The sequence below is a fragment of the Dasypus novemcinctus genome, chromosome 25 (genome assembly GCF_030445035.2).
Source record: "Dasypus novemcinctus isolate mDasNov1 chromosome 25, mDasNov1.1.hap2, whole genome shotgun sequence".
In the NCBI taxonomy this organism is placed as follows: Eukaryota; Metazoa; Chordata; class Mammalia; order Cingulata; family Dasypodidae; genus Dasypus; species Dasypus novemcinctus.
Genome location: NC_080697.1, coordinates 45,751,189 through 45,778,616, shown reverse-complemented (window position 1 = coordinate 45,778,616; position 27,428 = coordinate 45,751,189). Strand labels below are relative to the sequence as shown.

The 27,428-nt window shown below is 37.7% G+C and overlaps 1 pseudogene; it reads left to right on the top strand.

Moving 5' to 3' along the window:
* The first annotated feature begins 7,699 nt into the window (after window positions 1–7,699).
* Window positions 7,700–22,400, top strand: LOC139437594 (uncharacterized; annotated as a pseudogene).
* Window positions 22,401–27,428: the final 5,028 nt, after the last annotated feature.

The following is a 27,428-nucleotide window of genomic DNA, read 5'->3' as shown; positions in this document are numbered from 1 at the left end:
TGTCTATTTGCTGCGTCTTTGTCTGCTTCTGTTGTTGTCAATGGCAAAGGAATCTGTGTTTCTTTTTGTTGCGTCATCTTGCTGTGTCAGCTCTCCATGTGGGCAGCACCATTCCTGGGCAGGCTGCACTTTCTTTCACGCTGGGCGGCTCTTCTTACTGGGCGCACTCCTTGCGCGTGGGGCTCCCTTATGCGGGGTACACCCCTGCATGGCAGGGCACTCCTTGCGCACATCAGCACTGCGCATGGGCCAGCTGCACACGGGTCAAGGAGGCCCGGGGTTTGAACTGCGGACCTCCCATGTGGTAGGTGAATGCCCTAACCACTGGGCCAAGTCTGCCGCCTGATTTTTTTATATTGAGCCAACCTTGCATAACAGGGATAAATTCCATTTGGTAATGTTGTATACTTCCTTTCATATGCTATTAGATTTAGTTTGCTGGTATTTTGCTGAGGATTTTTTCATCTATATTCATAATAGATATTGGTCTGTAGTTTTCTTTTCTTGTATGTGGCTCTGGTATGAGAGTGACATTCGCATAGAATGAGTTAGGGAGTGGAGGTGGTCAGGAAGAGTGTCAAAAACTTCTCCGATGCGCCACAAAGCTAGCTTTCTTGTCCTGCCCAGGAAACGCAGCCCTTCAGCTAACTTTCCCTGAAGCCATGAGGAAGCTCTTCATCTTTCTATCTCTACTGCCCCTGCCCTTTTCCAGGGGAAAGTTGAAACATTGGCTGTTACCATCTTTTTCCAGAATTGGTTTCAACTACAGTTGCCCTCAGAGCTGGGACCTAGTGATCTGAATTTGCTGATCAAAAGCTGTGATCAGTGATCAGCCATGGCCACTCCTGTTCTTGGGTTAGAGGATTTTTGCATCCTTTCCTGTCAGCAGGACGTAGGTAGTCAGGAACAAGATCCAGAGAAAGCCTTTGGAAAAGTGGAGTATGGGTGCCAGTAACCACCACACAGAGAAAGCAGTTTAAAGTTTTGTACCCTAATTTATCAACTTCTTTCTCCCATTCTTCCCTGGATGTTATATAGGGTTCTTCTGGCCTCTGCAGTTTCAAACTTGTTGTTGCAGACAATTCCTGCCTGTTTAAAAGTTGTTTTAGTGGAAGGTCTGAGCCCTGGAGCCTCCTACTCTGCCATCTCCTCTGGAAGTCCTCTCTGTCTTTTCTATTTTAACACCATAGATGTGTTCTGCCAGCATTTCAGTTTATGTAAATTGAAGAACAAGTGTGTGTATTCTTTATTCTAACTTCCCCCCATGTTATGCATGTGAAATTCCCCCATATTTTTGAAAATTTCCTCTGTTTCATGTTTTTTTTCCTTTTATTCTATCATCTATTTTTCAGTTGTATGAATTTTTCAAATATTCTGGATAGTAACCTTTTCAAGTGTTATGTGTGCAAACATATCACATTCTGTGCTGACCTTCACTCTATTAACAGTAACTTTTGATGAGCTGAGTGCTTAATTCTGATGAATTCCAGGTTATACTTTATGACTTTATTTTTTTTTTTTTAATTTTTTTATTTTTTATTGACTTTGTAATAATATTACATTAAAAATATATATGTGAGGTCCCATTCAACCCCACCCCCCCACCCCCCCTCTCCCCCCCCCCCAACAACACTCGTTCCCATCATCATGACACATCCATTGGATTTGGTAAGTACATCTTTGGGCACCTCTGCACCTCATATACATTGGTTCACATCATGTCCCATACTCTCCTCTATTCCATCATGTAGGCCCTGTGAGGATTTACAATGTCCGGTGATTACCTCTGAAGCACCATCCAGGGCAGCTCCATGTCCCGAAGATGCCTCCACCTCTCATCTCTTCCTGCCTTTCCCCATACCCTTTGTCCATTATGTCCACTTTTCCCAATCCAATGCCACCTCTTCTATGTGGACACTGGATTGGTTGTGTCCATTGCACCTTTATGTCAAGAGGAGGCTCAGATTCCACCTGGATGCTGGATGCAATCCTCCCATTTTCAGTTGTAATCACTCTAGGCTCCATGGTGTGGTGGTTGTCCTTCTTCACCTCCATCTTAGCTGAGTGTGGTAAGTCCAATAAATCAGATTGTAGGTGCTGGAGTCTGTTGAGGCTCAGGATCTGGCTATCACATTGTCAGTCCAGAGATTCAAATCCCCTAAATATATCTTAAACCCCAACATTAACTGCACCTCCAGCACATTAGCATGAAAGTCTTATGAAGGGAGATCCCATCTGAGTCCAGATTCATCACACATAAACACCATTTCCAAAGAGGGGCCATCTGCCCTGGTAGTTAACCCCATCAGCCATGACCATAACTCCCATGGGTCTCTTTAGCCCTCAAAGGAACCAATATCTGGGGGTTGTATCTGCTTTATCTATCCTTTATGACTTTAGATTTTTATTACCTATTTAATAATTATTTCCTACTCCAATCATAATGCTATTCTCCTAGTTTACCTTCTATAAACATTATTATCTTACTGTTCACATTTAGATCTACAATCAGCTGCATATATGAAATGGGAGTCATTACATTTTTAAAATTTTCTTTACTATGAAAAGCTAATTACCCAGTATCATTTATTGAAAAGACAATCATTTCCGTTTTTCTCTGCACTGCCACTTTTGTCATAATACATGTGTGATTCTTTTTCTGGACCGATGATTTCATTTATTTATCTTACACTTTCCTAGCACTTCACCATCTTATTTACCATAAACTTATAATGTAGTCTAGATATATCTAGATATATCGTATTTACAAATTCACTTATTTCTGCATATTGACCTTTTGTTCTATGATTTTTTAACTCACTTATTAATTCTAGTAATATATTTATATTTTATTTTGGGCTTTTCACTTACAAAATCATGCCCAATAAAATTTCATTTCTTATAATTCTTATTTCTTTTCTTTCTTTTTCTTGCTGTATATCTCTGATGAGATATCTTTTATCCTAAATGTTGGTATAGTAATAGCTGACATCTTTTTCTCATTCTCAAAGAGGAAGTTTTAAAAAATTCACCATTAAGAATGTTATTAAATAAATTTTTTTCAAAAGAAAAAGAAGAAAGAAAAAAAAAGAATGTTATTGCTGGTTGACTTGTTGGTGTATTTTTGTAGTGACACTTTATGGGTTAAAGGAAATTTCATTCTTTTCCTAGCTTACTAAGAATATTGTCATGAATAGATGTTGAATTTTGTCAAATGATGTTTCATATCTATTGAGAAGATCACATAATTTTCATTTATTTTGTTGATTCCATTAATATGTTTAGCATTATACTAGCTTTGTTTCCCAGATTATGAAATGTGATCATGAGGTGTCATCCTTTTTTCATATTTTGCTTTATGGCAATTTGTCAAAGTGTTGTGTAGGATTTTTTGCAAAAATGTTTTATGGAAAAATAGACTAGCTTTCCCTTCTTGTAATTTACATTCAGGTCATGATATCCAGATTATTCTGTCCTCACAAAATTATTTGGGAATTATTTCCCCTTTTTCTAGCCCCTGGAAAACTTTAATGTAGATTAGTTTACTTTTTCTCTTAAACATTTGGGATGATTTTCCAGTGAAGCAATCTAGATCTGGATTCCCACTGGAGTATGTTTTCAGTTATGTTTTTAATTTCCTATGGAACTTATCCTTTATGATTTTAATTTTTGTTACCTATTTAATAATTAGGAGCAGAAAACAAATTTTAGGTAAGAGAAATGTTGACAGTAAAGTAGGAATCACATAGTGACACAGCTGTAGAATCTAAATAATAGCCTGCAAAATTTATCCATATCTTAATTCCCAGAACCTATGAATTTTACCTTATATGTAACTATGCAGGTACAATTCAGTTAAAGAGCTTGAGAAAGGTAGACTACCCTGGATTATTTGGGTTGGTTTTAACCAGAATCACAAGTGTACTTGTGAAGGAGGGCAGAAAGAGATTTCAGACAGAAGAAAAGGGGGCAATTTGGCCCAAAAGGTGAGATTGGAGTGCTGTGGCCTCAAGCCAAGGATTGCTGATAGCCACTACAAGCTAGAAGAGCCAAGAGCCAAGGAAGAGATTCTCTCTGAGAGCCTCCAGAGGGGGGACAGCTCTGTTGATCCCTTGCTGTTCTCCCAGTGAGAGTAGTTTTGGACTTGGAGTCTCCAGGTGTGAGAAAACAAATTTCTGCTTTTTTAAGGCACAGAGTTGTGGTTATTTGTTATAATAGCTATACGAAATGGATACACCAATAATTGGAAAAAGAAATTGATGATGACTACAACTCTTCTACCCTGTACAACAGGGTTCAGAGGAGAATGCACTGTGCAGATGAAACCCAGATCAAAAACCACAAATTTCCCTAACAGGTAACGAAAGGTGCCAACTTCTTCCTGTTAGGAATTTCATACTATCTCTTTAAATCAAAAACTCTCCAAATTGTATCCAATTCTTACAAATATACCATATATGCCTCCATACTTTATGTGTGTATGTGTGCGTGTGTGCATGTGGGTGAGTATGTGTCATGGGAAAAAGTATAGAGATGGAAGCAATATTATTTGATTTCTTGAATTATCCAAGTTTCAATTCTCCTTGTGAATCAAGAATTTCCATATCTGTGTCTGCTTTTTCGATTGATAATTTGCCCAAAATTCTAATAGAAATTTTCTCTAATTAATTCATAAAATATTCTCCCCTTTTCTGTGTGATATACATGAGGAATGAACTTAAAAGATTCATATAATACATTATACCTCAACCCAATTTACTCTCTGATAAGCTTATATGAAATAGGACCGATTTTTTAAAAACGCAAAAAAGGAAGGGCAGGGTTGATTGATGTTGTGCAGAAGTTTTGAAACATTGGGTCTCAAAGGTTTCTATTAGATTTGGCAAGAGTCATTAATGATCTTGGGGAAAGTGATTTTATTGGAGGTACTGAAATTACTGAGCAGTAAAAAAAGAGTAAAATAAATTCATGCACTTGATTGGCAAATTCAGAGTCATAATGATACAAGTAGACCCCATTTTTATTCTGCATAAAATAAAATTTTAATTAAAACACCAACAGGATTACTTTATTAGACAAAATCATTCTAAAATTTATATGGGAGAAAGAATAACTAGGTAATGCCAGAGGGGTAAAAAATGATAGTCTACTTTCCTTAATATTAAATTCTACTTTAATTTTACAATTCTACAAATGGAGGGATACTGATAAAACAATGTAGTCAGGACAATAGAAGATAATATACTGGCCTGAACCTATCCCAAATATTTATGTCTTTAGTGTATGAAAAAGATGGGAGTTTAAAGTAGTTGAAAAATGCTGGTTCATTCAAAGTATGTTACCACATATCCTACTCTATGACTATCACACAATAGGCACTGGCTACCTATCAGTTGGATAAATGGGATGATGAGAAAGTCCACTTTTACTAAAGTATTATATGATAAAATAATAAATAATTTCAGGAGAATACATTTATGAATAGTTACCTGATCAAAGAATGTTGGGAATTCATAACTAAAGGCAGAATTAATATAACAAAAGATCAATCATTGAGACTACTGAAAATTTTAAGACACCTCTATGTCAATATTCAAAATTAGAAGGCATTGTTAGTTGAGGACATTATTTACTAAATGTATATAGAAAAAAGTTAACATAACTTTGCATTTCAATATGAAACAGATTTATCAAAGGACCTGAATAGATGAATTATGAAAATACAAACAACCCAAAAGAAAGTGATTCCTAAAACAAATACAAAATGAATCTAAAAATTGAAAAAAAAAAAACAAGAAACATTTTCTATTTTATAGTTAATCAAAGCAATGGAATAAGTAAGGAAATATTTTGTGTTAATGAATTGACAAGTTAAGAAAATAATTAGTTCATTGTTTTACAAGTATTTGAAGAAATAAGCATTGTCATACAAACTGGTAGGAAATTAAAGTTGGACATTCTTCAGGGGAAGAGATATGCCTAAGGTCATTAAAAATGGACTTGTACTTTGATCCAACAATTCCAATTCTAGAAATATGTTGAGGAAATAATCATCAAGGAATACACAGTTTATTGATAAGGATGTTCCATTGCATTATTTATGAAAACAAAAATTTGATACAAGCAAAATGTTCAGTAAGAATGGATTGGTTAAATAATATATAGAGTATTTGTTGATATTTGATGTGTATTTATTAAAATTATGTTGTGGGATAAAATCAAACAGAGGAAATGTTTGTCATAAATGAATGTGTTTATCTCTCTATCTCTGTCATCTATTTCTTTGCCTCTTTCTATCTAATCTATCTATTATCTGTCTAGTTTTAAGTATATTTAACAAAATGTTGAGAGGAACTTTATGTGTCAGGATTAGGGTAATGTTTTATTTGTTTGTGCTTTTATATAGTAAATGTAATTGTTTTATAATTAGAATATAGTTGGCATTTAAGCTAAGAACCAGATAATGACACAACTATTTTTTCTCAAAATAAAGTTTACTTCCTATGGAAAGTGGTTTCATAATGAATAATCCGTAATTAACAACTGCACTTCAGATTATGTCTTCTAATTTCCAACTGGTGATAGACAAAAATTATTTCTGAAGCATGAGATGTTCCTAAACTTAAAATTATGGTTAATTCTCTTAAGATACTTAAGAAAATGTTGCCAAATGGAAGAAAATAATTATTAACTGAGTGAATAAGCTGCTGTGCACATTGATGATTTTTCCCCTACTTACTTTGCTGTTAAATAAACATGGGTGTGTCTACTGCAGGAAGTGATAACTGTGTTGGGAATGAGGAACTTAGACAGCAACTTTCCCATATCCTTTTTTTTTTTTTTTTAAGATTTCCTTATTTATTTCTCCCCACGTCATTGTTTGTGCTGTCTGCTCTCTGTTTTGTTCATTGTATGTTCTCACTGTCTATTTGTCTTCTTTTTTAGGAGGCACCAGGAACCAAATCCAAGACCTCCCATGTGGGAAGGAGGTGCCCAATCACTTGAGCCACATCTGCTCCCAGCCTGTGTTTCTCTTAGTGTCTCCTCATTGTGTCACCTCTTTGTGACATCTTGTTGCATCATCACGTTGTGTAATCTCATTGAGACATCTCATTGCATCATCTCTTTGATACACCCCGTTGTATTAAATTGACAAGTTATTAAATTGTTAGCTTGCTTTGATACACCCCGTTGTATTAAATTGACAAGTTATTAAATTGTTAGCTTGCTGTGCCAGCTGTTTGGGTCAGCTTACTGTCTTGCTCATCTTCTTTAGGAGGCACCATGAACTGAACCTGGGACCTCCCATGTGGGAGACACATCTGCTTGAGACACATCCGCTCCCCTTTCCCATATCCTTGATTCATCACAATTCATACAATGCTCATGGAACCTCATGGGTTGTCAGCGATTTGAAACCTTTGTTCTCTGGTTTTCAGGTCACAGCCAAGGTCATGCTGCTGATCACAGGCTGTACCTGTGGAGGCTGGTTTTCTCCCTGCCGGAGCAGCTGCAACCTCCAGGAGTTTGCCTGCCACCTGCTCACTCCAGGGGCAGATCTTAGTCCACAGCTGCAGCCCTCCTAACTTCCCACTAAAATACCCATAAGGACACAGACCATAAGAAAAAAATTACAAAAACAAAAAAATATATATATAAGTCTGCCATCTATTGCCAGAACCCTCCAACTGTGAGATCAATGGAAAGGACTGAGAAAAATATTTGGAGTATCCCAAAGGAAACCCTTTTGGGCAGGCGTTTTACCAGGATCCACAGATCTCCAAGGGGTCCATGGTGAGTTTTCAGGGGGTCCGTGAGCTTGAATTGAAAAATATCAATTTATTATCTTTATTTTCTCAATGTTGAGTGTCATAAAACTATCTCTTGCTACATTCTGAGAAGGGTTCCATGGTTTTCATAGGAATGGCAAAGGATCCATGGAAAAAAACAGATTAAGAATCTCTGCTTAAGGGAATTTAAATCTAAATTGAAATGATTATAAAGTTCCTGTGTTTTCCACTATTCTACTCTGCTTCTCAATGAAAATAAAACTTAGAACAATAATATGCCATTAGGTACGTAATAATTTTTAAAGTTTACACCGTGCTTTCTAAAATATTCTTTTATCAAATTCTTCTAACACCCTTTCAAAATGAAGGCATTCCTCTTCTACCTATTAAAAAGGAATAAATAAAACAATGAGGAAACACAAAATTTAAAGAACTTACCTGAGGTCATCTGCCAGCGGCAGAGACTTAAAATAACTTTGATGTGTTAGGATCTTTCTAGCATGCCAACTCTGTCTTTTTTGGAGGAAAGAGAAATTATTTTAGAATTGATTATTCCATTTAGTAAAATGAAGCATTATAATGGTCTTGCAAATGTTCTTTGCTGTAAGAAAATCCAGTATATAGAAATCCAGACTCAGTCAGAAGTGTGTGTGCGTGTTTAATAAGCTTTTTTTTTAATGGCTGAAGAACAATTCTTTTAAACCATGTGTTTCATGTCCATTTAAAATCTCATTTGCAGGGAGTGGATGTAGCGCAAGTGGTAGAGAGCCTGCCTGCCATGTATGAGGTCCGGGTTCAAGCCCAGCACCTCCTAAGAAAATAAAGAAAATCTCATTTGTAGAATTTTAATTTACCACCACAGCTTCAGTTCAAACATATACTGTGAGGCCTGTTAAATCTTATCAAACATTTTAAAACATGATTTCATAATAATTCAGAAATGTGCACATTTGGAAAGTGCATTAGAAGAACCAACACCAAATTGTACTTAAGATATCAAAAATTTCCAGATGGTACGGTTTCATTTGTTTCTTTTATCCAAGATGTAGCTTTGAATACTTACCATATGCTGGCCTAGTCCTTCTCAAACTGTCTTGCACCTACGAAACACCCAATAATCTTATAAAATGCACATTTTGAATCAGCAGATCTGGTGGGGTGGGACCTAAGCGTCTGAATTTTCAGCAAGTTCCTGGGTCATGCCAAAGCAGCTATCTGCAGATGGCACAATGAGTAGCAAGGTGTGACCAAGAATGGTCCCTCTGTGAATTACTGCTAGAAAGGCTTTCCTTCCAGGTACACAGTGAGGTGCCACCCAGGTCAATATGTTATTTGCAAAAAAAAATTGGGAAGATGAATGGTGTATAAATGAGAAATGTTAAGTTTTCTGTCACTTTCGATACAGAGGTTTGCCTAAATGATTTTCAGGGGTCTGTATCCTCTCTGTATTTCTAATAATCACTATGCAGTGTCTTTTTGTTAACTTTGATGTTTCATTTTAAGGACTTGCTGTTAGATCTCTGACAATAGTGGATATACTGTCTTTGCCTCCCCGAAGGAGAAGAGCTATCTCTGAATCTATAAAATGTACTAAAATAGCCACCGATGCCTAACACAGCTCCTGGCACTTAAAAAGCCCTTAAATATTTGTTGAATGAATTAATCAGATTAAGCCACAAAGTTAGAGAATATTAAAGCCTTCCTACAGTTGTCATCAAAGAGAATAACAAAAAAATTAAGTTGAATAAATAATTCTATTTCAATTATGTCGTAAGCACAATTTCATCCAACCTTTACATCGACTCTCTCAAATTAATCTTATCCTTACTGGATAGAAGAAGAGGCTTCCCTAAGTCATTGCAATGGGATAGTGGACTCACTTTTGATTCCTGTCCCAGGATATATTCAGAAGAACAAGCTTGTCTGGTCGGGAATTAAAGAGGCTTCAATCTGCTTTCCCTTGCTGTCCAGGGCAGGGAAGGAAGGCCTGGCAATTTCCTAGAGAAACAAAGTGGCTAACATCCTAGTGGCTCTCCAGTCAGTGGAGTTGCCATTCTGTTTTCTATAAATAACAGTATGTAAAACTTGGTGAAAAACCCGCACTCTACTTGTTTTATTTTATTTTGTATATCAAACTTACACATTTTGCCAGTCCTCTCAAAAGGCATGTTCTCTAGGTGAGATTCCCCAGGTGACAAGCCTGGCCTGCTCTGTGTGCTTTTCTCCAGAAAAGGGCAGCGGACCCCGTGAGATCCTGTATAAGGGTTCTTGGTATCCTGGAACCCACACTCCATTAGAGTTTGAGCTGGTCTGCAGCTGGGGGGAAATGTAGAGAGCACAGGGCAGCATCAAGGCAGCTGCCCTCAGGACCCAGGCCAGCCAGTTACCACCTGTGTGCTCTTGGGCAGTTCAACCTCTTAAATCCTCAGTTTATGCATCTTCAAAACAGTTGTTAAGCATCTGGCCAAGGAAGTATGATGAGAATTAAATGGTATTAACATATGCAAGATCCCTAGTATACCCTTGGTAACTTCACACATATTCCATAAATAAAATGCTGTGTCTGTCACATAGAAAAGTGCTCTGCACACCATGGACGCATCATCGAAATAAAATCTTATTTTAGAGTATTTGCTATGTGATATTCTCCCAATGACAGATAAGAGATATAAAGACATTATTTGATTTAAACTCTTATACACTTGAGTAGAGACTTTTAAGAAAACAGAGGAGGAGAATTGTCACAAGCTAGATGTGCCTTAAAAATGAATTATAGAGATAGTATGTGCTATATCAATTCCAAAGAATTTATAACCATTTCATGAGGTGGTTGTCCGTAAATGGTTTACTGAAGTTAAGCTAAGATTTGAAGGTTATCAGGGCTGGGGAACTGAAGAGGACTGTGTGGAATTCTGTAGAAAGTAAAACAGATGTGGCTGAAAGGAATATACTAGAAGGGAGAAGTTGTCTCTGATACAGGGTTGACCTCCGGCACCAGTGAGATAAGGCAGGAAAGGTGGGTGGGGAAGAGTGACTCCAATAACCTTTGAATAGTAGAAGATTATTTTATTGTTTTAGCATATGAATAGTATCAATCAGGTATCATATTTTGTTAGGGACATTTTCTAGCGTCACTCCTAAATATGAAGAGTAAATTTGTCTTAGGAAAAGGAGGAATATTGTAGACCTTCAGGAGTAGAGAAGGAGGTAATTTTAAGAGACACAAGGGTCATTCTGGCCACTGTAGCACTTAGTGTTCGCATGAGAATAATTTTGTCTACAATTTTCCTTTTATTTCCAGGTTTTATAGGTGACCTCATCTCCAGCATCATAGGCCAGTGACTTTTTACATCTGATATGATTTCCCTCCAAACTTCCAGAGGTAGTAAGATTCAAGGCGTATGCTGAGCAAATTGCATTATTTCTCTGGAATAGTCTTTAAGTAGGGTTAAAGCAAAACTTGGAAACTTGAAAGATGTGAAAGAAAGAAGAGAGCTGAAATCAGATAGAAGTAGCTCCCTCTACTCTTCATTGAGCCACATCTGCTTCCCATAGCTCCCCCTACTCTCATACCATCTTCCCATGCTATATTGGAATTTACCTTTTAGAAACCTGAAAATGCATCACCATTTACTTGTACTTCAATGTCTTTTAAAATTGCAAGAAAAGAACATGAGCACTTGGCAGAGTCTTTTAAAGACAGCAAAAAAGAGATGTTGGCATCCCAATTTAATGAAGCTTGGGAATCATTATGTGAAATTTGAAATCATCAAAGATCCAGATGATTGAGTGAATGATGATTGTTCTTTCAGAATAATTAGAGTGGGAGTGAAAGAGAAAAATGCGGTACCAGGGAGGGTTTAAATGGAAGTAAATCGGTGAGACTTACTGTCAGGACAAGAAGCTTGCTGATGATGGTGGGCAAAGGAAAACCTCCTGGCTGAAGGGAAGGTAAAAGAAATTTCCAGCAGTTACATGACAGGAATGTGAAAAAGCAAAAAAGGGTTTCCTAAAACAGCATGAAAAATTAAGAGACTAATATTCAGTACAATTTAAAGTTTTATTAGGAAAAAAATATATTTCTATTGCAATGTTTAATCCTACCATGTCCTCGAAGAGATGACTATTATAGTTGTTATTTTCAACGTATGAAAACAACGTGAAGTTTGTTTTAGAAATGTCTTCCATGCTGAAGAAAGAGAAGGAATAATCTACTTTTTGCCATCATAAACCACTTTAAGCTAATGGTAATCTTGAAGTTTACTAAAGAGATCTTGGGATTGTTTGTGCTTAAATGAAAATATGCTTGACCACCTAAAGCTCAATATCACCATTTGCTTATAAGAGGATTGCCCATTTTATAGTGATTACAAGTTAATTCCAGTACAATTGTACAGTGCTCAGCTAATACAAAGAATTTGAGTGGTTTCTTAATGTCAACAGAATAAATCCATGAGAGTTTCTCTCAGAATGAATTTTAAACATCAAGACAGCATTTTTGACTTTGGAAACGAATACTTCATATGGGAAAGAGCTTTTGGGGGCTACCTTTTCTTCTCCTCATAGACGAGCTTGTAGGGCTCAACTCAGTCTATATTCTGAGGACATGAGTGTTTTACAAGAAACTTATTTCTTATCACAGTACCCTTACAGACTGCAGTTATCCAACTGATTAGTATATAATTCTGAGTCATGTGATTTCCTGAATGTCAGTGATACTTTCCACGAGGGTTAGTTAGGTTACTAGTGTATCACTAGTGTAATGTTTATGTAGATTTCTTCCATCTTTTCTCTACATTATTTTTCTTCCTCCTTTTCATTTGAGAAAAGGAACACACGTATTGGGGCAACTGGTATGCTTTACCATTAAGTTCGATGCTGTCATCTTTTAAAGTGATCTTGAAAACTTTTAAAACTTCCTTTTGTGCACTGATTTTATATACAAAGCAGGTTGAAAAACTACTAAAAATTACAAGATAATCTTGACAATTCAGTAGAATATGACTAAAAAAGTAATAAAGCACATTTTATTTTGGGAAAATGCTTATAATTCTAACAAAATGAATAAAACAAACAGGAAATAGATTGTAATGAAAATGTGATAATGCAGAAGGATTTATAATTATATTGCTTGCAATGAGTCTTGGAAACCAAGCATTGTGCCTTTCAAATTTTATTTGAAACAAATATGATTTATTATGTGCATATATAACTTCGATTATATCAGATTAATGTAGAACTAAGGAAGTCAGAACTTCTGAGGACTGTTAAACAGAGGAAGTTTTCAGGCCCCCCCTCCCACCAAAAGCTGGAGTTTTCCACTGCTAATGAGAATCCATCTTTTTGTCCTTTTTGTTGACATCCAAGCTCTAGCATGTACCCATTTCCACATACTGACTGCTTGAAACTAGATATTCGATTTGACTAATTTAACTTCAAAAGCAATGACAACTCCATCTATAACAAAAGACAAGTCTGAAATGAACTATAAATGAAAAGAACAGGAGAAAGGAGGAAAGATTTTTTGAGGCAGATATAAAATACCACATTAGAAGTGTGTTGTTTTCTCCCTTTGGCAGATTCTCTGCCGATTTTAATTAAGCTCTATCTAGACTTTCGTACTTGAAGATTTTTTTTTCTTTCTTTCTTTCTTTTATTTATTTATTTTAGTAGCAAAGTTTGACTTGCCAGATGGACTTTTGAAAGCAGTTCCAGTTTTACTCTGTTGTTATAGTTGTTTTTCCCTAAATGCAAAGGAACAGATGTCTTAGGGCTGGTGCCTCCTTTTCAAATCACATGCTTAAAATTTCTGCCATCTTTGGCACCAAGAAAATATTTAATTCAGAGCTGTATCAAAAAAACACAAGATGCTGACAGAATGAGATATTTTCAGGGAAACAATTGCATGTGGTCAATTTTTTAAATATTCCTAATCTGATAGCAATCACTTGAAAAAAAAAGTTATTTTTATGTTAATGGGTTAAGTGGTTATATTCCCACAGATGATTTTTCTTTTTATTTCCATATTGTGGTAAGAAATCAGCTTATTCTGATCCACTTGAAACATAAACATGAGTGTTAACCTTACTTAAAGAATTGTTTATTTTATCATCTTATTAAGATAATATACTATCCCACAAAAGTGATGTGTAGTTCCTTATTGTTTTGTTATAATTCAATGTAATTATGTTTAAATAATAATATGTAAACATAGAGCAGTTATTTTTCATCATAAAATAAAGTTTAGTTACAAGATATGTACTTTATTATATAGTACCTTTTTTGGATTAAGTGGTAAATGGAATAGTTGTGTTATCTTTAGTATTTATTTTTAAAATCTCTGAAAATAAAATACTAAAAAATGACATTAAAAGTACATGTATAATTTCCTTCCTGCATATGTGCCCCAGAGAATGCTTGCATAGTTTCCCAATGAGAAATTTATGAGGGTAGTCATTGCAATATTGTTTGTGGTACAAAAAATGGGAAAAATTCTTAAGTAATAAGAAACATTTCCAACTGTTATTAAAATATTGTTAGCCCTGATTGTAAAATCCACTAGCAATTTATGAGTCAAATGTGACATGGGAAGATGATATCTTCCTTAATAAAATGACAGATGGAGATTTTCAGAATGGATAAAAGAATATGATCCAACTATATTATGGTTGAAAGAAACTCACTTCAAATATAATGATAAAGATGGGTTGCAAGTAAAAGGATGAAGAAAAGATATAATATACAAACTTTAATTTTTAAAAAGAAGCAGGAATGGTTATGTTAATATCAAATAATGTAAACTTTTGAGCAAAGAAAATACCAGAGAAACAATTACCTAAGGATAAAAGGTCAGCCTACCAAGAAGATATCACAATACCAATTGTGTATCGCCAAACAACAAATCAAAGTATATGAAAAAAAAACTAACTGAACAAAAAGAGGAAATAAACAAATTCACAATTGTATATTGGGGACTTCAACACCCCTTCTTCAACAATAGATAGAGCTACTAGATAAAATTATCTCAGAAAAGAAAATGTCACCATGAAGAAACAGGATAATGAAGATGTTTAAATAGCACTCCACTCTCAAAACAGCAGAATTCACATTATTTTCTAGTGCTCATAGAACATCCACAAAAATACACCATATCTCAGGTCATTAAAAGCATAAACATTTTTAATAGATATTAAATGTTACAAAGTGTATTCTCTGACCAAACTGGAATTAAACTTGAAATAAATGAAAGAATAAGAGGAAAATCACCAAATATTTGAAGGTCACATGATATACTTCTCAATAATCTATGTGTCAAAGAAGAAATCTAAAAGGGAATAAAAATTCAAAGAACTGAATAAAAATTAAAATAGAACACATCAAATATGTGTGAAGCAGCTAAGATAGTGCTAAGAGGGAAATTTATAGCACTAAATACTAATACATAGTTGAAAAGGCTCAAATAAATAATTTAATCTTCCATCTCAAAAAATATAAGAAGAACAAATTAAACCCAAATAAAGAAGAAGAAAGGGAAACGGACTTTGGCCCAGTGGTTAGGGCGTCCGTCTACCACATGGGAGGTCCGCGGTTCAAGCCCCGGGCCTCCTTGACCCGTGTGGAGCTGGCCCATGCGCAGTGCTGATGCGCGCAAGGAGTGCCGTGCCACACAGGGGTGTCCCTCGCGTAGGGGAGTCCCACGCACAAGGAGTGCACCCATAAGGAGAGCTGCCCAGCGCGAAGGCAACAGAAGCGGACAAAGAAACAAGACGCAGCAAATGGACACAGAGAACAGACAACTGGGGGAAGGGAGGGGAATTAAATAAATAAAAATAAATCTTAAAAAAAAAAAAGAAGAAGAAGAAAAAGAACAGGAATAGAAATCAATAAATTTGAAAACAATAAAAAATGGAAAATCACTGCACCAAAAACTGGTACTTTGAAAAGGTTTTCAAAAATGATAAACATCTAGTGAAACAGACAAATGCAAAAAGAGAGAAGACGGAAAATTGTTAATATGAGTAATGAAATGAGATAATGCCATAGACCCCATGGAACTAAACAAATAATAAGTGAATACAATGAACAAATCTGTGCATATAAAATTGGCAGATGAAATGGATCATTCTCTCAAAAACTACAAGCAACCAAATCTCAGGCAATATGAAATAGGTAATTTTAATACTCCTATAAATATTCAAAGCATTGAGTTCGCAGTTAAAAATTGTCTCCAAAAGAGATATCTAGACCCAGAGAGTTTCATTGGAGAATTCTGCCAAATGCTTAAGGAAGAATTAACCCCAAGTCTATATAATCTCTTCCAGAACATTGGAGAAGGGAGAACATTTCCCATCACATGTTAATGAGACCAGTATTACACTGATGCCCCAAAATAAAGATAGTGGCTCACTGTATTGGTTTCCTATTGTCGATCAAACAAATTACCACAAATATATTCTCTTAAATTTATGAGGGTCAGAAATAAAAAATGAATTTACAGCTTTAAAGACAAAGTGTCTGTAGGGTTGTTCTCTTCTGGAGGCTCCAGGAAGATTTTGTTCCTTGCTTCTTCCAGTTCCTGGAGTTTGCTGGCATTCCTTGACTCATGCCCCTACCTCAATCAATCTCACTGCAATCTCTTAGTTCCATCAACACATCTCCACCCACTGACTTTGACTTTCTTGCCTTCCTTGTGACCCCACTTGGATGATCCAGGATAATTTTCCCATATCCAGATCCTTAAACAATTAAATGGCAAGGTAAGTGTGATGGTTAGGCTATTGCATCAACTTGGCCAGGTAATTGTGCCCTATTGTTTGGTCAAGCAGACACTGAGCTAACTGTAATACAAGGGCATTTATAGACTTTAGTCACCATTGACTTTATTGCAGTGGTAAATTATAGATAGCTGGTTATAATTACATCAATCAGGGAGATTGCCATCAGCAATGAGTGACACTTTATCCAATAAATTGAATGCCTTAAAAGAGGAAGCACTTCCAACATTGATTGAGAATTTCCTAGCTCGTCCTTGAACAGCAAAAGTTTCCCAGAACTCCTCAAGACTTTCGTCAGAACCTCTGGTTGCAGCCTGCCTGCAGAACCTGGACTTGTGCATCCCCATGGCTGTGTGAGAGACTCTTATAAAATTGCATGCTATTGACAGATATCTCTTGTTGATTCTGTTTCCCTAGAGAACCCTGACTAATACAGCTCGATAACGGGAGTGGTTCTTGAGTCTTAAATATGGGGTGCTTTAGGTGGCTCTGGGAGTTTTGCAATTGGTTCTCTACTCTAACTGGACTCAAGAGTACTGACAACTCCCTTTCCAATAATGAAGAGGCTGCTAACAGTCCTTGGTGTGAATTGGCAATTGAGATATGCAAAATATCACCACTGGATTCCCCTACTTCCACAATTATAAGAAGCAAGGATCTAGGTGAGAGTGTTTTCAAACTTTACCAGAGTTTTGTGGAGTCAAATGGTATAATGATGTTGGCTGGCTCCTCCTAGATACTCTGGATATTGTTACAAAAGGAAAAGAAGAGTTAAAAGCTTCAAATTTGAAACTTGAACACCACATGAATTATGTGAAAGTTTCTATGTGTGCTCTGAAAGAAAATCTTGTCTCTTTTAGCCAAAGGCTTGAAATATCTGAGAACCAAACTCAGACTCTCATTGTACAAGGGAAACTAAAATCTCGACCCCACGGGGTTTCTACAGTTAAAGTGAAGGCATTGATTGGAAAAGAGTGGAATCCAGAGAATTGGGGTGGAGACATATGGGATGATGATAATATTGGTGGAGACATTGGAATCCTGAATTCTGCTGAGACTTTACCAGAGAAGCCTGTGATGGCCTACCCTAGTCAACCTTGTATCATATAGCCTCCAGCCTGGCCCAGGGAATCTGAAACAACTTCCAGCCAAACTGAAGCCTGCCCTGCCCAGCCTCCAGCCTGGGGGTCTGGACCCCTTCTAGCCCTGAGGCATATATCATCCAAACTCCAGCATGCACCACAGAGCCTCCAGTCTGCCCTGAGGAAACTACCTTCCAACCCCTGCCTATAGAGATTAATCCTGTCTCACCAGAAGAAAATAAAAGGGAATGCCCTGAGGTCAGTAGCTTGGAAGGCCTTTCTAATCCTTCTTTTTACCCACCCCCACCACCTCTCTTGTCTTCCAGACCTATTATTTGACTAAAATCACAACAAACCCCAAAGGTGAAATACAAAGCATAACCCATGAGGAAGTACAGTATACTCAGAATGAACTGCATGAGTTTTTCAACTTATATAGACAGAAATCAGGGGAATATGTGTGGAAATGGATACTAAGGGTATGGGATAATGGTGGAAGGAGTATAAAGTTGGATCAGGTTGAATTTATTGATATGGGCCCACTAAGCAGGAATTCTGGATTCAACGCTGTAGTTCGTGGAGGTTAGAAAGGGTTCTAATAGTTTGTTTGGGTGGGTGACTGAAACATGGACCAAAAGATGGCCTATCATGTCTGATGTTGAGATGCCCAATTTTCCCTGGTATACAGTAGAAGAGGGAATTCAAAGGCTTAGGGAGATTGGAATGCTAGAATGAATTTATAATTTGAGAGCTGCCCACCCACCCCAGGAATGTCAAGAGGACACACCTTTAGCCAGGGCTGTGAGGAATAAATTTGTAAAACTAACTCCATCTTCCCTGAAGAGCTCTGTGGTTGCTCTTCATTGTAGTCCAGATGTAGGGAGGGCTGTGATGGAACTGGAATGCTTAAACATTATGGAGATAACTGGAAGTCTGTCTGGTAAAAGTCAAGTATCGGCAGTTAATTGTCAAAGTCAAGGTGGGCATGGCTACCACAATGAAATTACAGATTCAAAAAAGCACTCAAAATAGTCTGAGTCCCATAGACTCAGACTAATATGTCATGGGGTACCTAGAAGTGAAATAGGCAGGCAGTCTACTAAACTTCTTCTGGATCTATATAAACAGAAGAGTTCTAGGTTGAGTGAACAAAACTCTAACTTAAATTATGGCCGCCTAATCAATTCCCAGATTTGAGACAGTTTAAGGAGAAGAACAGGTCCCCTTGGGAAGGATCCTGTTAAACTGCCAAAAATTTATACTGTTAATCTTCCTCCCACCTTTCCCCAAGGAGAGCAATGGCCTTTTACCAGAGTAACTGCGCATTGGGGAAAAGGAAAAGATTGAACATTTTGGGGATTATAAAGAAACTGGCTCAGAAATGACATCAATTCTAGGAGACCCAAAATGTCACTGTGGTCCACCAGTTAGAGTAGGGACTTATGGAGGTCAGGTGGCTAATGGAGTTTTAGCTCAGACTGATCTCACGGTTGGTCCAGTGGGTCTCCAGATCCATTCTGGGGTTATTTCCCCAGTTCCAGAATGCATAATTGGAATAGACATACTCAGTAACTGGCAGAATCCCCATATTGGATTCCTGACTTGTGGAATGAGGGCTTTGATGGCTGGAAAGGCCAAATGGAAGCCACGAGAACTGCCTTTACCTAGAAAAATAGTAAACCAAAAGCAATACCAGATTCCTTGAGGGAATGCAGAAATTAGTGCCACCATCAAGGATTTGGAGGATGCAGGAGTGGTGATTCCCATCACCTCCTCATTCAACTCTCCTATTTGACCTGCACAGAAAACAAATGTATCTTGGAGGATGACAGTAGATGATCATAAACTTAACCAGGTGGTGACTCCAATTGCAACTGCTGTCCCAGATGTGGTATCATTGCTTGAGCAAAGCAACACATGCCCTGGGTCCTGGTATGCAGGTGTTAATTTGGTGAATGCTTTTTTCTGGATTGCTATTAGTAAGGATCACCGGAAACAGTTTGCAGTATACCCTCACTGTTCTGCCTCAGGGATATATCAACTCTCCAGCCCTATGTCATAATATTGTCTGCAGGGATCTTGATCATCTCTCCCTCCCACAAGACATCACACTGGTCCATTATTATATTGATGACATGATCTTGATAGACCCTAATGAGCAAAAAGTAGCAAAGACTCTAGACTTATTAGTAATGCATTTGCATGAGAGAGGATGGGAGATAAATCCAGCTAAATTACAAGGTCCTTCCACCTCAGTGAAATTTCTAGGTGTCCAGTGGTGTGGGGCATGTCAAGGTATCCCTTCTAGAGTGAAGGATAAGCTGTTGCATCTGGCCCTTCCTATGGCCAAAAAAGAGGCACAATGCTTAGTTAGTCTCTTTGGATATTGGAGACAACATATTTTTCATTTGGGTGTGCTACTCCGGCCCATTTACTGGGTGACCAGAAAAACTGCTAGCTTTGACTGGGGACCAGAATGAGAAGAGGCTCTGTGTCAGGTCCAGTCTGCTGTGCAAGCTGCACTACCACTTGGGTCATATGATCCAGCAGATCCAATGGTGCTGGAAGTTTCAGTGGCAAATAGAAATGCTGTCTGGAGCCTTTGGCAGGCCCCTTTAGAAGAATCACAGTGCACACCCTTAGGGTTTTGGAGCAAAGCCTTGCCATCCTCTGCAGAAAGCTACTCCCCTTTTGAGAAACAGCTTCTGACCTGCTACTGGGTCTTAGTGGAGACCGAACACTTAACCATGGGCCATCAAGTTACCATGAGGCCTGAGTTGCCTATCATGATCTGGGTATTGTCTGACCCTCGAAACCATAAAGTTGGGCATGCACGGCAGCACTCCATAAAAAAGTGGAAGGATATATATGAGAAAGGGCTTGCACAGGTCCTGAAGGCACAGGTAAATTACAGGAGAAAGTAGCCCAAATGCCCATGGTCACCACCCCTGCCATATTACCTTCTCTTTCCCAGCCCACAGCTTTAGCCTCTTGGGGAGTCCCTTACAATCAGTTGACTGAGAATGAGAAAACTCAGGCCTGGTTTACAGATGGTTCTGCATGATATGCAGGTACTACCTGAAAGTGGATAGCTGCAGCACCGCAGCCCCTTTCTGGGACATCCCTGAAGGACAGTGGTGAGGGCAAATCCTCCCAGTGGTCAGAACTTTGAGCAGTGTACCCAGTTGTTCATTTTGTTTGAAAGAAGAAATGGCCAAAGGTGCATTTGTACACTGATTCATGGGCTGTTGCCAATAGTTTGGCAGGATGGTCAGGGACTTGGAAGAAACATGATAGGAAAATTGTTGACAAAGAGGTCTGGGAAGGGGTATATGGATAGACCTTTTTGAGTTGATAAAAAGCATAAAAAATATTTGTGATCCACATGAATGCTTACCAGAGGGTGACTTCAGCAGAGGAAGATTTTAATAATCAGGTGGATAAGATGAACCACTCTGAGGCTAATGCCCAGAGTTTTTCCCCAGCCAATCCTGTCATAGCCCAATGGGTTCATGAACAAAGTGGCCATCGAGGTAGGGATAGAGGTTATACATGAGCTCAGCAATATGGACTTCCCCTTACCAAGACTGACTTAGCTACAGCCATTTCTGAGTGCCCAATCTGATGGCAGCAGAGATACACACTCTGCCCCTGATATGGCACCATTCCTTGAGGTGACCAGCCTGCTACCTGGTGGCAGGGTGACTACATTGGATCACTTCCACCATGGAAGGGGCAGTGATTTGTTTTAACTGGAACAGACCATACTCTGGATATGGGTTTGCATTTCCTGGATGCAATGCTTCTTCCAAAACTACCATCTGTGGACTTACCAAATGTCTTATCTACTGCCATGGCATTCCCATCAAGGAACCCATTCCACAGCAAATGATGTGTGGGATGGATACATGCCCATGGAATTCACTGATCTTTCCATGTTCCCCATCACCCTGAAGCAGCTGGATTGATAGAACGGTGGAATGGCCTTTTGAAGACTCAATAATGGCACCAACTAGGAGGTAATGCCTTGCAGGGCTGGGGCAATGTCCTCCAGGAGGCTGTGTATGCTCTAAATCTGCACACACTCTATGGTGCTGTTTCTCCCATAACCAGGATCCATGGGCCCAGGAATCAAGGGGTGGACATGGGAGAGGCACCACTCACTATTACCCCTAGTGACCCACTAGGAAAATTTTGCTTCCTGTTCCTGCAACCTCAAATTCTGCTGGTCTACAGGTTTTAGTCCCAAAAGGAAGAGTGCTGTCACCAGGGAACACAACAACGATTCCATTGAACTGGAAGTTAAAACTGCCACCTGGCCACCTTGGGATCCTCTTACCTCTGAATCAACAGTCAAAGAAGGGAATTACTGTACTGGCTGGGGTGATTGATCCTGACTATCAGGCTGAAATAGGACTGCATCTACACAACAGGGGTAAAGAAGAGTTTGCCTGGAATACAGGAGATCTTCTAGGGCATATCCTAGTACTGCCATGACCTATGATTAAAGTCAGTGGAAAATCGCAACAAACCAATCCAAGCAGAACTAACCATCGCCCAGAATCTTAGGAATGAAAGTTTGGGTCACCCTACCAGGCAAAGAACCACAGCCAGCTGAAGTGCTTGCTGAGGGTAATGGAAACATGGAATGGGTAGTAGAAGAAGGTAGTGATAAATATGAACTTCCATCACATGACCATTACAGATATGAGGACTATAATGGTCATGAATCTTTCTTCCTTGTTTCATTGTAATGATGATTGTATATGTACACAAAATGAATTTCTTTGTCTTCTTTCCCAAACTTTTTCCTTACTATATAATAAGTTGTATCAGTTTCATGTCATAATATTTGAGGATGTCAAGTTTGAGAGTGAATATTACCCAAGAACTTGCACCCTATTCTGTATGGAGTTAATGCATTTCCAGTTGTATGCAGAAGTGTTGAATATTGTTGGATGGAAATATATATATATATATGTATGTGTGTGTGTATATATATATATAAACACATATATATACATGTCTGCTATGTTTTTACTTAAAGACTAAGTATGGTTTAAAGTAAGGTGCATGGTTGTCAACTGTCAAGTTGTCAAGGGGTGAACTGTGATTGTTAGGCTATTGTGTCAACTCAACCAGGTAATTGTGCCCAGTTGTTTGGTCAAGCAAGCACTGGGCTAACTGTAATACAGGGGCATTTATGAACTTTAGTCACTATTGACTTTACTACAGTGGTAAATCATGGATAGCTGATTACAATTACATCAATCAGGGAGATTGCCATGAGTGACACTTTATCCAATCAGTTGAATGCCTTAAAAGGGGAAGCAATTTCACCATTGAGAGAATTTCCCAGCTCATATTTGGACAGCCAACATCTCCAAGAATTCATTAAGACTTTCATCAGAGACCCTGGTTTGCAGCCTACCTGAGGAACCTGAACTTGTGCATCCTCACAGTCATGTAAGAGACTCATAAAATTGCATACTATTGACAGATATCTCTTGTTGATTCTGTTTCCCTAGATAACCCTGACTAATAACAGTAACTGAACATATTCATAAGTTCTAGGGCTGAGGACCTGGGCATCTTTGGAAGATGCCCAGACCATTAGTCTGTCTACCAACCCACCCTCCAAAACAACATAAAACTTTATAAACCAAGATCCTTCATTACCATGGACACCAAAATAGACCAGGAAAAAGGGGGTTTATTCCAGGAGTCCAAGTCAGGTTCAATATTTGGACAACAATCAACATAACCCACCATATTAACACTCTAGAGAAGAAAAATAACATGATCATGTCACTTGACACAGAAAAAGTATCTGGCAACATTTAATATCTACTCATGATTTTTAAAAAAAGAACTTTCTGTAGACTATAATAGGGGAAATTTTTCTCAACTTCCACAAAAATTCTATCGCTATTATTCTGTGCATATACTTAATTTTAATCTGTGTTTCTGTGGGTGTGATCCCATTTGTAAATAGGAGCTTCTGAAGATGTTATTATTCATTAAGGTGTGGTCAAATTGAATCAGGCTGGGTCTTTATCCATACTACTGGAGGCCTCATAAAGAGAAGCAGATGTCAGAGGCAGACACGCAGAAGACTAAAGCCATTGCCATGTGACCCAGGACTGTCATTACCAGAACATTACTGACTCCAGAAGAAAGCATGGCCTTGATGACATCTTGATTTTGGATTTCTAGCCTCTAAAATGTGAGCCAATACATTCTTGTTGCCTAAGCCAATCCATTATGAGATGTTTTTCATAGCAGTGCTGATGAACTAAGACAGTTTTGTTGTCCTTAATGGTCAAAGATTGAATGCTTCCCCCTTTAAATCAAGAATAAAACAAAAATGTTTGATTTCACAACTCTTATTCAACATAGTACTCGAAGTCCTATCTAGTACATTAAGGCCAGTAAAGGAATAGAAGACATACAGATTGGAAAAGTATAAATAAAACGGTCTTTATGTGCAGGTTACATAATGGTCTATGTCGAAAATTCCAAGATAATCTAAAACAAAACAAAGTTCCTGAAACTAATAGTGAGATCAACAGGTCACTGTTGTGAGTTGGAGAATAAAAATTGTTTTAGTTTGCTAAAGACTGCTGGGAGCAATATACCAGAAGATTGTTGACTTCTATTATACAATGGGAATTTATTATTAGGTTAAAAGCTTACAGTTCTGAGGCTGTGAAAATGTCCAAATCAAGGTAACATCAGAGACGCTGTTTCATTTCAGGTGAGCTGCTGGTGATCCTGGACTCCTTCCAAGTGGCAAGGCACATAGAAGCATCTGCTTCTCTTCCAGGTTTCGTTGCTACAGCTTCTGGCTGCTCAGTCTGTGCCTTTCTCTCTCCAGGGTTCCTCTTTGAACTCCTTGATTCCTTCTCTCCATCTCTGTGGTGTTTTTTCTGCATGTCTGTGACTTTTGAGTTCTCTGTTTATAAAAGACTCCAGTAAGAGGATTAAGACCCATCCTGGGTCCTGCAATCAAATCAGAGGACCTTAACTGTAGGGATCTAATAATAAAAAGGTGCCACCTACAATGGGTTTCCAGGCACTGAGCTAGCTTCATTTTAATAACATAGTTTTCTGGCATCCATAAAAGACTCAAACCAGCACAAAAGTGTTTCTCATCTTTATTTTTAATAAAAATATGATAAAACCTAACTCTCAGAATGTTTAAATCATGTTGTTTTTATGCTCATCCAGTGTTTTTGGCTGGGCTCCCTTTATTTGACCAGTGACTCACTCCCACCAACTGATTCAACACAGTTCAATTTCATACTTTCCTCAGCAGAATTATGAGTTATTAAGAGTCCCTGAACTATGGCATTGTTAGACTTTACCAAGTTGGTTAATCTTATGTGTGTTTGCTATTTCCTGTCATCATACAGGAAAAATATAAGAATAAAAATATTCAAAATCCAAATATAAATAATATCAATTATCCAGCCCATCAAGGATTTTATGTTAAATGTTTCCCAGATCATTTTCAAATGTTAATGATAATGTCATTTATTATTATAAAACATGAAACTTAAGTTTGTTGAGTAGTTAGAGAACTAAAGCTCTAAGTATTTTGATTTTATTGTTTTTGTACATTTCCTTTGTTTATTGATATTTGTATTCCTCATAAAAACAACTGAATCTGGTATTTGATTTACTTAGTTTTTATATATTTATGATTACTGTATATTTTCATGTTATTTAAAAATATATATGTCCAGGGAATATGGATTTATTTCCTAGAAGTAAATCTGCATTTAGAAAACCCAAATAAGGAATCTAATGGTTTCTTACCTAAGTCAGCTTGGCTAGGTTATGTTTTCCAGTTGTTTGGTCAAGGCAATACTGGTCTGCTTGTTACTGTGAGGGTATATTGTAGATGAACTTGAATCTATAGTCACTGGATTGCTTTGGCAGTTAATTGCATGTACAATCAACAAAGGAGATTATCCTTAGAAATAAGGAGAGTCTTCTCATCCAATCAGTTGGAGGTCTTAAAGACAGAACTGAGGATTTTAGAAGTCAGAAAGAAGAATATCTGTGTCTACCTTGGCCAGCAAGCTTTTCCTGGGGAATTCATCATCACCTTCATCAGAATTTCCAATATGCGACCTGACTTATGCAATTTGGAATTGCAAATATCTGTTTGTTTTAGCCAATTCCTATAATAAATCTCCTAATAACCTATTAATATTTGCATATATAATATAAATTATTAGTTCTGTTACTCTAGAGAACCCTGACTAATGCAATCTTAAGTGTGAGATTCTGAGATGGCTCTGGGGTTTTTGGAATTGGTTCACTAATCAGATTATATTAAATTAACATCAATACTTACTATAGATCCAATGATCAAGACAGCACTGATGGCCCATGGCCTGAATAGGCAATAGAGATACATGAAATATCATGATTAGATACTCCTACACAAATGCTTAAGAGCAAGTTTCAGTGTGAGAGTATTTCGATACCTCAGGGATTTTTGTGAAGTTAAAAAGTATGATGTTGTCTGGTTGTTCCTAAAAAGGCCGGATAAAGTTGTTAAAGAAAATTATCGTTCAGGGTTTCAGACCAGAGTAAGCACTACATGAAAGACATGAAAGTTTGTATGTGTACCTGGAAAGAAATTCTTATTTCTTGTAGCTGCTGACTCAAGATTTCTGCAAATCAAATGCAGAGTCTCATCATGGGAGTAGCAGAATTAAAATCCAAATTAAATTCTCAACATTGCACAGTATCTGTTGTTAAAGTGAGGGCACTGGTTGGGAAGGAAAGGGATCCTAACAATTGTAATGAGGGCATATGGGCTGAGAGTGATAATGGTGAGGAAACTGAGCCCTTAGATTCTTCAAAGACTTCTTTGCCAGCTACAGCTATAATGGTCTGCCTGAGGACTCAGCCATCTAATCTCCTTCTGAGGAGATTAACTCTGTTTCAATAGATGATCCCCTGAGGTAGTTGACTTTCAAGTCACTGTGAAATCTTATCATGACCCACACCCCACTACTTTTTGCTTCCAGACCTGTAACTAGACTCAAGTCCCAGCAGGCCCCAAAAGGTGAGGTAAAAAGTGTGATGCCTGAGGAGGTATGATATACTAAAAAAACAGCATGACTTTTACAATTTTCACAGAAAGAAGTCAGGGAAATTTGTGTGAGAAGGGATATTAAGGGTATGAGATAATGGAAGAAGGAACGTAAAGTTAGGCAATTTTATTGATTATGGTCCACTAAGTAGAGATTCTGGATTCACTATCATAGCTCAAGGTATTAGAAAGGGCTCAAAAAATGTGTTTGTTTGCTTGGCTGAAGCATGGACCAAATGGGGAGTATTACACTAAATGAAGTTGAGATGCCAGGATTGTCTTGGTAAAATGTTTGGGAGGTTATTGAAAGGCTTATGGAAATGGGAATGCTAGAGTGAATTTATCATGTGAGACCTGCTCAACCTCCCCAGGACTGTTCAGAGAATTCAGCTTACTCCATGGCCATGAGGAATAAATTTGTTAGATCAGAACTACTTACCCTGAAGTGCTCTGTGGTCATTATCCTTGATAGGTCATGTATTACTGCTGGAAATTTTGCCACTGAACTTGGATCCTTAATTACAATAGGTATGATCAGATTGTGGGTTGTCATAAAGCAAGTGAAGGAAATTAATTACCAAAGACAAGATGGACATGGATACCATGATGGACAGCAGAGTCAAAGCAGGAATTAGAAGAGTCTGACTCAAAAACTGATGGTATTGGCTAG